Below are 15,311 nucleotides of genomic sequence, written 5' to 3'. Positions count from 1 at the left end.
TCCCTGGACATTGTGTTAATGGCAGACTTGATTTCATGCCAGCAACCTTAGCCTCAGTCAGAGCTGGCATTTGAAATCCTCGCTGTGGTGGTGAGGCTAGGGCTTTGGGGCCCCAGGGGGTGCTGCAATGATCCAATAGTCTGACACAGGGGGAAGACGAAGAGGGGCATTGGAGGGACTGATTCACCAGCAGCAAAGGACAGCTCTGCCTCTCCTGTGGTGCACTGGGGGCAGCATGGTTTCCATCATATATCAGCTGGGTCTTTTGGCTTCCATCTCTCTCTCTAAGTTCCTTATCTGTAAAATGGGAATAGTAATGATCACAAGATTGCTATAAGGACTCAATGAGATAAGGTCTATAAAGTGACCATCTCAATGCCTTGCGCAGAGTGCACGCCACCCCTGTATGTCTCTGTCTGATGGAAGTGCACACACGCGCGTGCGCACACACGCACACTCACACGCTTCTTCATACTGGCTGGGATCCTCTTCATTCTTTCACTTCCATCTCATCTTTTGCAATATTCCTTTATTGTCTTCTTCCTTTCCCTGCATGTCCTTTCTTCTTGCTCCCTGTCTCTCATTCCCTCTTCTCATTTGGCTGCACTTCCCTATCCTTACGAAGTTTTCTCCTTTGCGCCCTGCCCCTAATGGGTCCTGTGATCTGGGCAGTTGCTCCTCTGTCTCTTCAGGAGCACTTGTCCTAGCTGGGTTATTCTGTCCTGCAGTCATTTACTTCCAAGTCTGTCCCACCATGAGACTCTGGGCCCCTTGAGGCGGGGACTGTGGCTTAGTCAGCTAGCAAATAGGGGAGACTTGATGTGGTGGGGTGGAAGGAGGCAAGGACTCTTTTTATGATTCAAAGTCAGTCTTATAAACTCCAAAGAAGCACCTGACCACCACTAGTTCCTATGTGGTTTATAAAAATTAAAGAGGCACCTCCTTCCTCCAGCCAGGGAGTCCGGCTAGCTGCATGGAGGATGGGCTGGGCTTTGGCCCTCATTTGCTTCCTTGGTTCAGGGCCTATGCATAGGGCGTACTCCATAGCTGTATGAGTCATGCTGTAGAGTAGCCGAGGATGCAGACATGGGCTGCCTGGGCACTGGCCACTTGCTCCTTGAAGTGGACCAGGCTTCTGCTTTTAAAGGAGTCCTTGCCATCAAGCTCCTCCTTGGTCATGTAGCTATTTCCCACTGAGGCTCAGTGGGATGTGGGTAGCTGCCACCCAGTGAGACAAAGCTGCCTGCAGCCCCGTGGACATGCAGTCATATGGCAGTGGTTGTTGCCTTCAAGTCAGTAGAAGGGAAGAGTGCCTCCTTCTTCATGTGCCCTGAAGCTGCCCCCATAGAATGACTTTTCTGCTTTAGTATTTCCCTTGAGGTGATTGTGGAGAAAGGCGATCATCTGTCCAGCTTCTTTTATCAAGTGCCCACTACATCAGGTACCGTGCAAAAGTTCTTTGTTCTTCACAAATCTCCAGGAAGTAGGCAGAGTCTCCTCATTTCACAGATATGGAAATCAAGGCTCAGAGGAAAAAAGTAAGAGTGGAAGATTCTTTCCAGCACTCTGTTCTCGTTTCCAGGGATGGCACCGACCTCCGGGGTCTCTGAAGATCCTCTTCGGTATCTGTCAGGCTTCAGCCGTTAGGTTGGAAGGGGCACCTCTGAGTTGGGTGAGAGAGATGGTTTGAGAGACTGGCTGGGTTACGGCTTTGTTTGGCCAAAGCTTGGGCCATATCAAAACCATATAGACACTGGCCTGCTAGAAAAGCATCCCTTTTCTCCTTGCCAAAGAACAACCAAAAAAAGAGAGATTGAAACACTGAGCTCCCGGGAGGCCACATTTGGAGTCACTTCTGTTAATATAGCTTGTAAAAATATAAAACACATTTGTCACTATTTTAGAAGCAAGGAGGCAGAAAAGGTCATATTTTCATCTCTTCAAGTTTCCAATAATAGAATGAAGTTTTGGAGTTTTTTTTGTTTTTTGTTTCCTGCTCTTTCAATAAGTCTCAATGCTCTCGAATTACTAGTATTGCCATGATTTGCTGAAATTTCAGTCTTTTGCCCCCCACTGAGGGCTGGTGTTTACCACAGCCTCAGGCTGGGCTCTATCAGTTTGCTGGCAAGTGACTTCTTAGAGAACTTTAAAAAATCCATTAGGAATGGCAGGCTTGTAGGGATTGAGGAATGGCAGAGGTGAGCATACTCCACAAACTTACACAGAAAACACAGGACAGACCCAGGTTTAAAAGACTGTCCGGTCACTTATGAGGCAATTCCTGAATCTGCCCCAGCCTCGGTTTTTGCATCTGTAAAATGGCCGTGACTGTGAGTGTATCACAGGGACACTTGGAGGAATGAATGAAATCACACAGGTGAAGAGCATGGGGCATTACTTGGACCATATCGGGCTTTCCCTAGATGTTGTTTAACTTTCCTTTCCAGTTATTCTAGTCACATTGATCATCTCTAGGGTGCTCCTTTGTGACACTTGCTTGACTTAGTTCCAGGAAATTACTAGTTCTATGCTTAACGATGAAATTTTCATTTACACGCATTTGTCTTAGACTCCCCACTTCAGGTGGGGTTCCATCAAGGATTTAAATTGGCTTTGAATTTCTGCCATTGGGGTGGGCATCCTGGGTATTGCGCCTGTCTTTGAGGTTTCTTTTTGAAGTGACTGCAGGTCACAGGGAATGGAGGTTCTTTATTTGTATTTCATGCCATATGGCCACTAGATGCCCATGTCTTTTAATTACGCAGGACCATGGTAAACCTTTGACAAAAGGCAGTTTTGCTTGGTGGTTACAAGCAGCGAAACCTGATCTCAGCCTAGCCTCTGTCACTAAGTGTTTACTCATTGATGAGTTGCTCAATCTCTGAGACTCAATATTTCCACTGGTACAATGGGGATAATGAAAATCATCTCCCAGGATTATTTAGAGGAGACCACAAGATCATAGATGCAAAGAATTAGCCCAGAGCCTGGTATAGAGCAAGTGCCCAGTAACCTATAGCTATTATTATTTGTGGTTGATATATTTATCCCTAAAGTGCAAAGGGTATCTATCTATCCATCTATCTATCTATCTATCTATCTATCTATCTATCTATCTATCTATCTATCATCTACCTACCTACCTTGTTAAACATTACTAGCCATTTCCATTATAATCCTCCTAAAAGACCATTTATGAAACAACGGCTTCAACAACTGAGCAAAAGTCGTGCTGCAGCCAAATCAAGGAGCATTATCTCCTGTGCCAGTTGTAGACTAAATTCATTTAATTTGCTGATTTCACCCTTAGAAGTTGTTTAATGCCATTTGGAATTTTCATCTGCACTTTTGCAAAGCAAATGACATAGTAAAATACATTAATATAGGCAAATATCTAATTAGGCTTAAAAAGTTAGATTCTACATGTAACAAAGATGTGTACTCTTAAGAACAAAGTAGCTATTGCTCCTTTAGAAATTCTATTAACTGTGTTCCCTCATTGTGTGAAGGAATACTTTAATGAGGTTCTCATCTGTTTACGTCATAAATATTTGTTGAGTCACAGAGGATATGACGACATGGTTGGTCCCTGCCTTCACACAAGTCTCAGTCTAGTGGGGAGAACAACCTGGGTCAATACACCTGTGCTATGGGAGAGGTATATAGAAGTGCCGTGGGGGCAGACAGGAGGGCTTCTTATCACACTTGGAAGAAAAGGGAGGTCAGGGAAGGCTTTGTAGAGCAAGAGATAACCCTGCAATTTTACAGAGGAGGAAGAAACACACTGGGTATGTTGAGGGATAGTAAACAGTATTATGGGTGGGGAACGGGTAAAGGAGGCAATGCAGAAAAAGGCTGAGGTCTCAGACAAATGGCTAGAGTCAGTCTAAGAAGTGTGGACAGGATCCCAGGAGGTGCAAGAGGGGAAGCGATGTCATCAGTCTTGTGTGTTAGATTACTGGGAGGATGGAGGATGGGCTCGGGAGTGCAGGGTTCTGCTGAAGCAGGAGATAGGGAATTGCTTTTCAAAATGAGGCCCAGGGACCAGGAACATCTGCATCACCTGGGAGTTTGTTAGAAATTCAGACTCTTTCTCCCCACCCTAGACCAACTGAATCAGAATCTTCCTTTTAACAAGGTCCCCAAGTGATATATATCCACACTGCACTGGAAGGCTCTTGAAAAGGTTGGACTAAACCAGGATGGGCAGTGGCTTTGGAGACAGACAGAAGGGGAAGGGTTAGAGTCCTGTCTGCGCCTCTGGTTCCACTGAAAGCGGAAGGACCTAGCAGGGAGTAATGGAAGAATTTCTTGGCAAGTTCTCTCTAGAAGCTACTGTGTAAATGGGCATGTGGTGCCATCAGATCTGTAAATTAGTTCGCTGTCCAGAGTTTATTAAGAAGTCCTAAAATGTACTAAAAGAGAATGTGACAGGTGAATTATTTATGCAGGGCTTTGCTCAGATAGGTAAAGTGCTAGGTAAACATCATTTGAAGTGAGTGGGATCTTCCTTAGCTTGTCCTACTAGCTTTAAGAGTATGTAATGTGCTTGGGAGTGGGGGATGGGGTGGGACTATGAATGGATAATTGATATTGGACAAGTGGAATGGCTGGCAAGGCCATGGGGTTGGGGGAACGGCAGTGGTGGTGGTGGTAGGTGGTGACCTTTCTTTGAGAACATCTCCATTCATCCAGACATTCATATGTGGAGTATTATACCAGACATTGGGAATATAGAGATGGGCTAGAACGAATACAAACATGTGCCACAAACTAAAGATGTTTGAACAGCCACATGCATAGACGTGATGTATGCAGCAAGGATGGGGGCTTAGCACCTACCCAAGCTTTCGTAGCAGTTAGTGCTCACACACATGGTTTCTGATCCAAGGCACCCAGATTCCAAACTCTTCCTCCTGGGGTACCTTGGGCAAGTCCCACAACCTGTTTATGCTTCAGCTTCCACATTAGCAAAATGAGGATGATAATACTTCTCAGGGTGGTATCAGAATTAAATAAGCATATGTATTTGAAATGTTCAGGAAAGGGTAGCGATCATCATCATATCATTATTATTGTTGCTGCTATTATATTATTTGTTTTTATTCTTGTGAGACATATAGAAGAAATACAAAACATTCTCAGCTCTCAAGAGATCTCCTAATTAGTTGGAGAGAGGACACACCCATGGGTATCACCATGCAACAGAAGCTAAATGCGGGGCGGGGTGTAGTGGGCATCACTTTGGAGGGGCTCTGAGGAAGGTACTGCCCATGGGCTGGGATACCCAGGAAAAGCTTCTTCTCAGGAGAGCTGCTGTTGAGGTGGGAACATGAGTGAGGGGCAAATGTGTCCTGCAGTCATACTAGAAGGAAAACAATAATAGGGGAACCCTGCAGATTGGAGGACAGAAGGATCTATAGCAGCCTTTTGGCCCAGGGCTTTCATTCTGCACGTGGGGAGCAGGCCAGAGGGCCTCCTTCTTCCTCAAAGTCACACAACAGGTTAGTGGTTATGCTGGGGCAAGCACCCAGTCTGCTGGCTCCTGAGCTAGTGCTGTTTCCAACTCAGCAGCAGTGTGTCTGCATAGAAAACCATGAATATCCACATGCGAAAAATGACAATAGACCTTACACGCTTCACAAACGTTAACTCAAAATGGATCACACACTTAAATGTAAAATGCAAAGCTACAGCATTTTCAGAATGTGACACAGGAGAAAATCTAGATGACCTTGGGTTTGATGATGACTTTATTTATTTATTATTATTTTTAGATGAGTCTTGCTGTGTTGCCCAGGCTGAAGTGCAGTGGCGCAATCTCAGCTCACTGCAACCTCTGTCTCTAGGTTCAAGCAATTCTCCTGCCTCAGCTTCCCTAGAAGCTGGGATTACAGGCATGCACCACCATGTCCGGCTAATTTTTGTATTTTTAGTAGAGACAGGGTTTTGCTATGTTGGCCAGACTCCTCTGGAACTCCTGACCTCAGGTGATCCTCCCACCTCAGCCTCCCAAAGTGCTGGGATTACAAGTGTGAGCCACTGCGCCTGGCCCTGATTATGACTTTTTAGATGCAACACCAAAGGCATGTTCCATGAAGGAAATAATTGATAAGCTGAACCTTATTAAAATTAAAAACTTATGCTCTGCAAGACACTGGCAATAGAATAAAAAGAGAAGCCACGGACTGGGAGAAAATATTTGGGAAAAAATATCTGATAAAGGACTGTTATCTAAAATATGTAAAAATCCTAAAGCTCAACAGTAAGAACACAAACAACTGGATTAAAAAATGTGCCAAAAACCTTAACGGACATCTCACCAAAAAAGATACACAGATGGCAAATAAGCATATGAAAAGATGTTCCACATCGTATATCATCAGAGAAATGCAAATTAAAACAACAGTGAGACACCATTATACTCCTATTAGAGTGATCCAAATCCAGAGTACTGTCAACACCAAATGCTGGCAAGGAGAAGGAGCAACAGGAATTATTCTTCATTGCTGGTGGGAATGCACAATGGTACAGCCACTTTGGAAAAGTTTGGTGGTTTCTCACAAACTAAACATACTCTTATCATATAATTTAGCAATCACACTCCTTGGTATTTACCCGTAAGTGCTGAAAACTTACACCCACATGAAAACCTGCATGTGGATGTTTATAGCAACTTAATTCATGATTGCCAAAACTTGGAAGCTACCAAGGTGTCCTTAAGTAGGTGAAAGAATAAATTAACTGTAGTATATGTAGACAATGCAATATTATTCAGCACAGGAGCAGACCACAGCTAGAAGACAAGAATGGTTAGGAGTGCTCTAAGAAGGGGGCAATAGCTCAGAATCTCGGTAGGGAGCCCAATTTGGGAATGGGGAGAAGTCCAGACCAAGAAAGCCCTGGAGGGCTTTGCTCTTTCCTTTATGCCCAACCTCTGCTCCTGATCTGGCAAGCTGGCCTTCATCACACCAGCCTCTGCTCCTGAACTCCTTCGCAACCCTGGACCCTGCTAGTTTCCATCCTGTCATCTCCCAGAACCTCCCCATCCCCCAGCTGAAGTCTAAAGTTGCTCATGGATGGTGAGGAAGTTGACTCTCAGGAGTAGCTGATGTCTGGAAGGAGAAGAAATCTTCATGGTGGAGGAGCATGAAACTGCATGGTGGAGTGACAGTGGCTGGAAGGGACTCTTCCAACCTCCGTGTGCTCTTTCTTTTTCTTTTTCTTTTCTTAAGTCTCGTTTCCATCAGTGGTTCCTCTGTGCTTTCTCAGATCCTTCACATCTTCATGCTCCCTGGCCTGTATCTAAATATGCTCTTGAGAAAGAGGGCATTATCCAGTTTTTATCCACCAACGAGAAAAGAAGTCACAAGGTTTCACCTTCCCAGTCTGGTCTCTGATTAGAGCCTGGAAGGCTTTTCTCTATGGATGTTTCTGATGTCAGGGCGGCTGGCATGAGAGTGTGGTGATACATACCCCTGCATGGCTGAAAATCCATCCTGGGTAGAGCTCCTTCATGCCCAGCTTGTTGGCACCCATCCTACAACTTCTCATCTGTAAATCGATCTCTTTCATTAGTGGACCACAAATGATCCTCTGTGGGTCACTGGCAGCTATGTGAAATTGCAAAGGGACAGATGATGTGGGCTCCCCATAGGTGTTTCCATGAGAATGATGGGCTGAGCACACACGAGGAACATGAATGACTGAAATGCAAGGATGCGCATGCCACCTGGATGCAGGGCACATGCATGAACACAGACCTGCCTGGACCAAGAGAAGGACTGAATGAAGGCAGTAATTAGTCCTTGTCAAGGATTCTGGAGAGGCTGTCTGGAGGAGGAGACGGAGGAGCAGGCCATAGCTAGAAGACGAGAATGGTTAGGAGTGCTCTAAGAAGGGAGCAATAGCTCAGAATCTTGGTAGGGAGCCCAATTTGGGAATGGGGAGAAGTCCAGACCAAAAATCGATGGCTGGGCATGGTGGCTCATGCCTGTAATCCCAGCACTTTGGGAGGCCAAGGTGGGTGGATCACCTGAGGTCAGGAGTTTGAGACCAGCCTGACTAACATGGTGAAACCCCGTCTCTACTAAAAAAAAAATTCAAAAAATTAGCCGGGCTTGGTGGCAGGCACCTGTAATCCCAGTTGCTTTGGAGGCTCGGGCAGGAGAAGGGCTTGAGCCTGGGAGGTGGATGTTGCAGTGAGTCGAGATGGCATCATTGCACTCCAGCCTGGGCAACAAGAGTGAAACTCCATCTCAAAAAAAAAAAAAAAAAAAACGAAAAAAAAGGAAAAAACTGATGGTAAAACATTCACTTTTCTGCCCAGAGAAATTTCCTTTGCTTTCTGGATCCCATCTGCCTTCCCAGCTAGTTCTGCCTACATAAGCCTCCTCTGGCTCATAGGGACCCTCAGTTAGAAAAACATGCTCCAACTGGGCTGGCCCGGCCCTGCAGGCACACAGGTTGGCCAGCAGATGGCATCTTTGTGTGAATTGGAAAAGCCGTGGCACCAGGCTTCATTAGCCCCCTGCTGAATTTTAGATTCCCCTGGTGCCTTCAGCAGAGCATCCTTGTGCAGGGTGTACCTGCCCAATTATACAGAACAGTCTAGTCTACACCCCTGAGACCCACCTTGTAAACCTTCTCCCCATTTTCTGGACACATCAGCCCCCTTCACAGCTCCATAATCTTGATACGTTCTGTTCCTGTCTCCCTCTTTGCAAATATCAACTCATATCTCCAGAGTCAGTTTAAGCATCCTGCCATCGGCAACCCTTCTGGACTTGACGAGGCAGAGTGGAGGCTCTGAGTTCCTGCATCACCGCAGTGAGCGGCGCTGCTCATCCACCAACACACACACACACGCACACACACACACGTCTTTTTCTGAAACTAAACTTTTTCAAAGCAGTGTCTTGACTAACAGTGTGCAATACACTAACATTTTCTATTCAATTCCATTCTGTTTTTATTAATTTCTTTTTAAATTTTATTTTAAGTTCCAGGGTACATGTGCAGGATATGCAGGCTTGTTACATAGGTAAACATGTGCCATGGTGGTTTGCTGCACCTATCAACTCATCACCTAAGTGTTAAGCCCAGCATGCATTTGCTATTTTTCCTGATGCTTTCTCTCCCCCTGCACACCACCCCACCCCCCAACAGGCCCCAGTGTGTGTTGTTCCCCTCCCTGTGTCCATGCGTTCTCATTATGAGTGAGAACATGTGGTGTTTGGTCTTCTGTTCCTGTGTTAGTTTGCTGAAGATAATGGCTTCCAGCTCCATCCATGTCCCTGCAAAGGACATGATCTTGTTTCTTTTTATGGCTGCATAGTATTCCATGGTGAATATGTACCACATTTTCTTTATCCAGTCTATCATTGATGGGCATTTGCGTTGATTCCATGTCTTTGCTATTGTGAATAGTGCTGCAGAGAACATACGCGTGCATGTATCTTTATAATAGAAGGATTTATAGTTCTCTGGGTATATGCCCAGTAATGGGATTGCTGGGTCAAATGGTATTTCTGGTTCTATGTCTTTGAGGAATCACCACACCGTCTTCCACAATGGTTGAACTAATTTACATTCCCACCAACAAGGTAAAAGTGTTCCTCTCTCTTCACAGCCTCACCAGCATCTTTTGTTACTTGACTTTTTAATAATCGTCATTCTGACTGGCGTGAAATGGTATCTCATTATCTTTTTGATTTGCATTTATCTAATGTTCAGTGATGTTGAGCTTCTTTCCATACGTTTGTTGGCCACATAAATGTCTTCTTTTGAGAAGTGTCTGTTCATGTCCTTTGCCCACTTTTTAATGAGGTTATTTTTTTCTTGTAAATGTGTTTAAGTTCCTTGTAGGCTCTGGATATTAGACCTTTGTCAGGATTCCATCCTGCTTTTAAAATGCTGGTTGTGACCTACTATTGGGAAATAGATTTCCCAATGCATGAGAGTCACGGCTCTCACTGTGAAAGACACTAATTGAAACCAAGAGGCAGGAGTCTGAGAAAGTGCTGGCCAGTGAGTGCACCTGAGGGTTCTGTCCTTGGGTAGGCATGGGAAGGAATGGATGGTGTTTGGGGTCAGTGAGGAGGTGGCTGGACCTGGACTCAGATGTTTTCCCTTTCATGGCCATGAGCAGCCATGTGGGCAATGCCCAGACATATTTCCACCTCCCATTTTGAGCCCTGTCTGGCACCTAGGACCTTCCTGCTGCCCCCTGGGAACCCCCTTGTGGTGGCTAACGATGGCACTATCCCTTCTCTCTGTCTCTCCACATCTGTGTCACTCTACTATCCCAGTCTTGTAACCCAAGGCCCCCCATAGGTGTTTCCTATGGTGAAAGGGAGGGGATATATCTTGTCCATTCTTACATCCTCAGTACTTGCAGAGTGCGAGACCTTCAGGTACTCAATGAACACTGGCTGAATAAATGAATGAGTAACTAAATAAGTGGGTGACTGTAGCACCGGAGTTCTGCTGAGCGAGGAGTTACAGGGACTGCCAACTCAAATGCCTTCAGGGATCAACAGGCAGATAACATCATTCCATGAAACAGGCCAGGTGAGAGACAATAGGAGACAGCCACGAAGCCTCTGGAAGGCCAGTGTCTCTGTATGACAGGCTATGTTCCTCTTGCTGCTGTAACAAATTACCACGAATACAATGGTTATCAACAGAAATGTATTTTCTTTTTTTTTTTTTTTTTTTTTTGAGACGGAGTCTCGCGCTGTCGCCCAGGCTGGAGTGCAGTGGCGCGATCTCGGCTCACTGCAAGCTCCGCCTCCCGGGTTCACGCCATTCTCCTGCCTCAGCCTCCTGAGTAGCTGGGACTACAGGCGCCCGCCACCGCGCCCGGCTAATTTTTTGTATTTTTAGTAGAGACGGGGTTTCACTGTGGTCTCGATCTCCTGACCTTGTGATCCGCCCGCCTCGGCCTCCCAAAGTGCTGGGATTACAGGCGTGAGCCACCGCGCCCGGCCAGAAATGTATTTTCTTACAGTTCTGGAGACCAGATGTCTGATATGAGTTTTACAGGGCTAAAACCAAGGTGTCAGCAGGGCTAGATTCTTCTTGAGGTCCCAGGGCAGAGTCTATTCCTTCCCTCTTCTACTTTGTGGTGGCTGCCTGTGTTGCTTCACCCATGGCTACATCACTCCAGTCTCTGCTCTGCCATCACTGTCTCTCCTCTTTTGTGTCAGATTTATCTGTATCTTCCCCTCATAGGATCCTTGTGGTGATAATTAGGGCCCATTCAGATTATCTAGAATAAACACCACTTCTCAAAATCCTTAATCATATTTTGAAGTCCTTTTTGCCATATAAGATCGCATTCATAGATCTGGGATTAGCACCAGGAAACCTTGGGGATTATTTTTCAGTCTACTGTATCATGGCTGGGCAGAGTCAAGGGCAGGGACGGAGCTGAGAGTCTCCTGGGCCAATCTTCTTACTATAGATGCAAGAAAGTGAAGACTGGAGAGGGGAAGGGACTTGCCCATGGCTACTCTCCAGTTAGGAGCAATGCCATGATTGCATTCCAGGTCTCTGTGGTTTCCACAATAGCCTCTTCTCAGAGGTGGCCTGTGGCCCTGATATACTTTTCTTGCAATGTATCCTCAACAGTGGTACCTAAAATGTCAGACAAAGGCTCCACACTTGTATTTTTCCACCCTAGAACTCAGACACATTCCCAGTTATTTCAGGACTTTTGGAGTTGAACTAATACATGAAAAGCTGGTGTGACTTTCCACACAGATGATGCATCCTTAAAGTCTTAAGGATTTTTAAAACCCCTTTGAGCTGTCAGGGGCACCTTAAAATAAATGTAGGTACTCTCTCTCTTAATCCCATTAATTATTCATGTCTTACTTTCCATTCAAACTACTCATCTCCCAAGCGCTCCATAAGTTTGTTTTTTTTTTTTTTCCTGGTTGTAATCATGCAGTTCAATAAATCCAATGAAGTTTGCAGTGCTGATGATCAGAGGCCCAAATCCTTTCAGTTCTGCCTAGGAAGGGATTAGGAGGTTTAACCTTTTTCTTCTACACTGAACGAGTACCAGAAAAAAATGTAAGAACTAACTTAGGAAAAAGCACCAAGGAAGAGGTGCTGTCAGTCAGCGTCCCATGGGATACCCAGCCAATGTGTCCCTGGATATTTTGTGAGGGGGCATGTCCCTCCTAATGGTGTCTCTGAACATTCCCAAGTATCCTAACGTGTACATAGAGAACTGACATTGTTTAATCAATTTCTATAGATAGATTGATAGCTAGGACTCTTTATACACACAGATATATATCAATATATGTACATATACACATATATACATCTACACATGTATATAGACATGCATATTAATCTATGCATGCACATGTGTGTGTGCGTGTATGTGTTCTTACAGGCCTTTTCAAAATAATGCATCCCATAACGTTAATCACCATGTAGAATAGAATTTGGGGATGTTGGTTTTCCAATAACCAAAGACGAGGGATGTAAGCAGTGAGAATCCGTTCTAATATTTTAGAATATTAATGTGGGTATGGGAAATTGTCCTTGTTCTCCTTTGTGATTTTTATTCTTAGGCCCATTAATTGGCAAAGCAGATGAAGGCTGGATGTACCTCCTGGAAAGTGCCTGGATGGGAAAGGGGACATCCTCACCAAAAGCTCCAGGTTTAAAACTGTGGCTGGGCACCCCATCAATGAGTCAGTTACCCTGAGGAGCACTGAAATAAAATGTTTGCTCTACATGCCTTATAGACAGCAGGACCAACCATGTCCTTAAAGTATGCATCCAAATACTTGAATGCATGCTTCAGCTGAAATTTTCCTATTCTGAGGGGTTTTGCTTTATCTGTTTCAGTAGCCAAATTTTGGTGCTTTCTGTAGCAAAGAAGGCTGAATAAATGCCCACAAGGACCAGCAGCATAGCCAGTAAACATCAGTAAAGAAGATGGTGAAAGCTGAGAGGGCTGGAGTCTGGGGCATGGAGTGCACTCATCCATGCTGAAAGGGGCAGAACTCGGTTCCAGCAATTGTGGACATTTGTGGGTATAGATTCAATATTTACAGGTTATTCTATTTTATAAGAGAGGCTAGAAAATACCAATTTTAATACCAAGGAAACCATCTAGGCTGCATTAGGTCCGCAGCACACCAGCTTGAGACCTTTTCTGTCTAGGGCTACTCTTTGGCTAACCAGTCAGTACCGCGCAACCAACAGGCTAGCACAATAAGCGGCATGACCATTCCCTCTCTCTCCCCCACACCCTCAAATGCACTATTTTGTTTTAGCAATGTTACATTACGAAATGGTAATTTGGGAGAATAAATTCAAATACAGTTAGAGACAACTCATCTGATTCTGCAGTGAACTTGATCAAATTTAACAAATATTAATCGTTTGCCGACTGTTGAGCAGATTCTATGCGGGGCCCAATGACACGTTAAAGCATTCTTCCTTTTCTCCATAACTAGTACTGACCCCGGACCCAGGTAAGAGGGCCCCGCCTGGTCCTGTACACAGGCCAGCACTGCTTAGACTTTGTGTGCACCCAGATGTCCCAGGGGTCTTGTTAAAATGCTGATTCTGATTTAGGAGGCCTGGGGTGGGGTCTGAGATTTTGCCTTTCTAACGAGCTCCAGAGCGACGCAGATACTGCTGGGGTCCAGCTGCCTTTTGAGTAGCAAGGCTTAGAGACCCAGCTGTGGCTGCTTCTGGCTATGCCCTGCTGATGGGGTGAGGAGTCTTGAGGGTCAAAGGGTAGTGCCCATACGGAGGCCATGCCCTCCACCTTCTTCGCCTCACTCTGGGTTCTGGGACCCTGAGATTCCCTTCTTGAATGGCTCCCAGCCCTCAGTCAGGACCTGCATGGACCTCTTTTGTGGACCATCCTTCCCGAGGTTCACCTTTCAGCTGAAGCATTGGCATAGGTGTATATGGGAGGGGCAAAAGCAGCTTGGCCTGAGGCCTGAGGCATCCACATACTTGTGCATAGTGTCCAGCAATCAGCTGACCAAGCTCTGCAGCTGATTCTGCTGCACACTCAAGTTGAGAGCCACCTATGTAGACAAAGCAGGACCAATGGTAAATATCAGTTGCTTGGAATAATCCCAAATAATCTGAGATCAGTAACCTAGGAGTAGTGTCCTTTCTCTTCCTCTGACAACATTGCAAGAAAGGCTCCCCTCTCTTTCCTGTTAGCTCTACTACTAGGTTTTGAGTTTGGACAAGACAGCTCCCCTCTCCAAGCTTCCAAGTTTTTGGCCACAAAGTAAGAGCTGGGCTATCAATCATGAGCATATTGCCAGGGTCTCTTGTAGACTGTAAAGTCAGTGAATCTGAATAGATCTCCCTTAAAATCTATGACATATCTTCAGCTTCACTTATTCACATTAAAATCTCTCTGATTAGTGTCATAAACTTTTCTCTTTGAGCACACCCTGGGTGGGATAAGGGGCAAAGAGCTGCATGGGACAGCACTTCTCAAATGCTGACTTGCACACGAATGGGGGTCTTGTTAACATGCAGATTCTGATACAGGAGGTCTGGGGTGGGCCCTGAGAGTCTGCATTCATAGCAAGCTCCCAGGTGATGCCAGGCTGTTGGTCTGGGAGCAGACTTCGGTAGCAAGTGTCTGCGGTGGCAACACATTTGATCAGATTGCTTCCCTTTGAAGACCTTTGATAAATCTGAGAGAAAGACTGTTTTATGGAGGCAGAGAAAAGAGGAGGAATTAATTGATAGCAGGGTACACAAAAGTATATCTTTTGTTAGGTAATCAGTGAACTGTGACTATTCATAAGAGAGAGCAGTGGGGACTGTAGCAAACTGGAAAGAATGGGCCTCAGTGAGGGAGTGGGTGCCACTCAGCTCTAGCACCTTGGCACCATGAATCCACATGACCCATAGTGCCAGATCTTCCAGCTTTATGAGATAACCCAGACACTGAATTCTATGAATTTTTTAAATTTTTATACATCAATTAATTCACATCAAACTAACTGGCCAACTGAAAACCAACTAGTATCATGTGAGCCAAACAGAACATGTATGAAGACAAAATGGCATGTGAGTGAACAAATTCTAGATGGGAAAGAATTACTTCCTGGGCCCTGGAGGTTAGTAAGGTAGGGAGAGGACACTTCCTGAGTATAATAGGGGTTGAGTAATAAAAAGAAAGTGGGAGGCCTTGGAAGACCAACATGGCTACTTCCAAACATGTTGCCTACTTATTCCATCTCTCCCTCCTAGGGATGATGCAGAATTTCTCCCTCTGGAGCTTGAGGTAGGAGGAAATA

This window comes from Papio anubis, chromosome 10 (genome assembly GCF_008728515.1).
Source record: "Papio anubis isolate 15944 chromosome 10, Panubis1.0, whole genome shotgun sequence".
In the NCBI taxonomy this organism is placed as follows: Eukaryota; Metazoa; Chordata; class Mammalia; order Primates; family Cercopithecidae; genus Papio; species Papio anubis.
Note: the sequence above shows the minus strand (reverse complement) of the source record.